A 3,918-nucleotide genomic window follows, 5' to 3' on the forward strand; every position below is an offset into this window, starting at 1 on the left:
CGATACAGGCTTAAAGATTAAGTATATCCAGAGGCGTAGCGTAATTTTATTATATTAAACAGACCAAATTACCAAAAATTGGTCAAGTACGAGTCGGACTCGCGCACGAATTCTTACTTAAAAGATAATGTTTAGTGAAAGTACTTTTTTATTTATAAACATTTATTTAATTCTGTTTTTAGTATTTGTTCTTCTAGCGGCAACATACACACACCGGAAAAATCTAGGGATATCATTTCACTAAAGTTAAAAATAAATGATTTGAATAAACAACCACATATTTGTAGGTCGATTCTTTCTACTTCGATTGAAACGAAGTAGTCACACTAGTTATTTCTAAATTTGGGATATTTGCAGAAGTGTTTGTGCATTTTTTGTCAAATGTATAAAAAGCACCTAGCATCAATTGTTCAAATTTAACCTGTACTGGCTATGTTTTTATGATAACTGGCCAGAATTCATTCAAATAACTCTGTTTAGTATTAAACGACGATATGGGGCGTAGACATGTTAACAGAGACGAAATGCTAAGGGCCATGGGTATGCTCGAAGCTGGAATGTGTAAAATCGACGTAGCTAGAGCATTAAATACAACGCAAAGTGTAATATCGCGATTAAGTGCACGCTACCATGAAAGTGGTGATGTTGCTGAAAGGCACACAGGGCGACATCGCATTACTACCCCTCAGCAAGATCATTTTATACAATTAAATGCTCGACGCGGACCGACTCTTACAGCACCAGAACTTAGTTTAATTCTCCAGGAAACACATAATGTAACCGTTAGTCCTGACACTGTTCGCAATAGATTAAGAGAGGTCAACTTAAGAAGCAGACGCCCCTGGAGAGCTCAACCCTTAACGAGAGGAAATCGAGAGGTACGATATTTGTGGGCTCAAGATCATGTTCAGTGGTCGAATGAACATTGGGCCAATGTTCTCTTCACGGATGAGTCACGCTTTGGATTACATCCGGATTCGAGAAGGCTTAGGGTATGGAGAGAACCGGGAAATCTTATTCGGTTGGATCATGTTCAGGAAGTGCACCCTTATCAAGGTGGAACAGTTATGGTCTGGGGAGCAGTCCAATTAGGCCGAAAAACCGATCTCGTTTTTCTTGAAAGGTTTCTAACAGGAATCACATATCGTGATTTAATTCTTGAGCCTGTCGTGTTACCATATGCCAATGATTTTGGGAGAAACTTCATTCTCATGCATGACAATGCACGGCCTCGTACAGCCAGAGTGGTAAGTGAGTTTATCAATGCTCATCAATTAAACATCTTACCCTGGCCTGACAATCTCCTGACCTCAACCCCATCGAGCACGTATGGGACGCGGTCCAAAGAAGAATTTTGAGAATGGGTATGCTTCGTGAAACTGGTAGGGATCTGGTTCGGGCCGTGAATGCAGCGTGGCAGGCTGTACCTCAAGAAGAGATCGACAACCCGATCAGGAGCATGGAGAGACGATGTAGGGCTGTAATGAACAGTAGAGGGGGTCATACCCTTTATTAAGTAAAAATGGTTTTATCTTCTTTTTTTTAATTCACAGTTTAGAATAAAAAAAAAATGTGTGTATATTTTTGAGTTTGAATAAAAATCAAGGTAAATTTGAAAAATTCGGTAAATTTCGCATTTTTATTTCCAATACGTCCTGTAAACTATTTGTTTATTTTAATTTTATTATATCAGAAATGCAAATAATAAAATTACTGATGATGGCTGGATAAAATTGTAATATCCCTAGACTTTTCCGGTGTGTGTATCTAGATACATTATCTGTAAAAATTTCAACTGTCTAGCTATAACGGTTCATAAGATAGATCTTTGTGGCAGACGGACGGACGGATAGCGAAGTCTTCCCGTTTTTACCCTTTGGGTACGGAACCCTAAAAAAGCACAATATCACTCAAGAAAAAGAAAGAATAAAATAAGCCAATAAAAGTATAAAATAAATCCTATCAAAAACATAGAACGTATTGTGTCCCCCTTTCTAGAGTTATTTACAACTCATCATACAGTCTCAGGGGTTTGACGAAAGCCAGTATCTGAGACGGTTTTGCAGAGGTTAATTCTCCATCTCCGATATCAGTCGTACTAAAGATTACACGATTTTGAAAACATGATTATTAGATTATTAGATATTAGATAAAGTAAACATGATTTTGAGACAAAAACAAGACAAACTTGCGACAAAAAAAGGGGAATTCTGTCAAGACAAACTTGAGACGACTTGTCCACACTGCAAGAACAAAAGTACAACTTTTAAAATATACGAACAAAACATAGACACTTTGATCTTTACCGACTGGAGACGGGACAGTCAAAAGTCTCCAAATTTTGAAACAGAACAAAAATGAGACAAAAATATTGCAGAAATGTATTGGATTTGTCGCAATTTTGTCGTAAAACATGAATGTTTCTGTCTTGTCGTTGTCAATTAGTGAAGTGTCCTGTAAAAAACACTAAGAATCCAGGGATTATTCTTACAAGTGACTTGGAGGTGCTTCTTGAACTGAGACACTGTTTTTAGTATTAAAAGTGGCGTACAAAAGTCCCCAACGAGACGCCTATGGTGAAAAAATGAAAGTAAGAAGAGAGTACAGAAGATAACAAATGTAGAAATGCGATAAAACATGTATGTGTGTGTGATTTAAAGCAAATACCGAGCAGGAACAACCTATTTTCGGATTTTGTTTGTTCTTCTAATGTTTTTGTTCTTGTTCAAACAATTTTTGAACCTATTTAATTTAATTAGAAAAAAAAGTATTATTATTGACAGTTTGTCATGATATATTTATGTTTAAATAAATAATATATTACATACCTTGGAATAAGAAGACTAAGGAAGGAACATATCAAAAATCTTAGGTACACCGCGATGGGCCTCAAATATGGCCGACTTAAATTCCAGTTTATCAGTGCCGTTCTAATTTTATTTAAAAAATGTAAAACTATGATGTAGGGTAGACGTGGGGTAGACTCAATAATTTGTTGTTTTATTTTACGTTGTGAATAAATGTTGGAAGTTATTAAAATTGTTATAAAAACATATAATTCTAATAAAAATAGATAAGTTATAATAGGTTATAATAAGTATTTATTAACACAAACATCCGATACGCTACTGAAGCAGGTAAGTCAAATTAACGTATCTAAATTCTTTGACATCTAATCCATATATCTAATCTTTGACAAGTAATAAATAAAAGCTAAAATGCAAGAAAAATATACCACGTACAATAAAACCTCCAAGTCGGTATCATTTCTTCCATTTTCTCTTTGTTCCTGCCTTGCTTCACATCTGCAGTTATTTATTAGGGTACCTTTGGTCTCAAATCTCTGGACATTCCTTGCGATTGTAGATTTTCCAGGTATCGGTCTATTCGGATACAGAGCAGCAAACATGTCCGACACCTTTCGATAACACTTTCCTTGATAATACCATTTAATCATCAAAACTTTTTCTTCGGTAGTGTAATTCACGGCTAATATTTTCGATGTAGGTATGAGTTTTTAATAATAATAATAATAAAGCACTAAATAGATAAATTTCTGAAATGACAACTTCATTTGACAGTTATCTTTTACCTTGACTGGTGCTCATAAGTAAATACAGGGCCATAAGAAAGGAGAAATATTTAAAAAGAAATCGGCGATAACTCGTAAACGGGCTAATCAAAAATATCTAAAGTTATTCTTTTTAATGTGGGTTTTAGTGCTCTTCAATAAACCTAAATAGAATTATTCTCTAAAATAATTAGGGAAGCCAATAATTGACCCAATTAAAATTTACATGGGATTTCCTATGTCCCGCTCAACGATGCAACACCCGGTATGTTTCCAACGAATATGCACCACCCGGTATGTCCTGAGCAGATCCACAACCTATGATATGTCCACAACTCGGTTATGTC

Source organism: Sitophilus oryzae, unplaced genomic scaffold, assembly GCF_002938485.1.
Source record: "Sitophilus oryzae breed Bouriz unplaced genomic scaffold, Soryzae_2.0 scaffold_494_pilon_pilon, whole genome shotgun sequence".
Lineage (NCBI taxonomy): Eukaryota > Metazoa > Arthropoda > Insecta > Coleoptera > Curculionidae > Sitophilus > Sitophilus oryzae.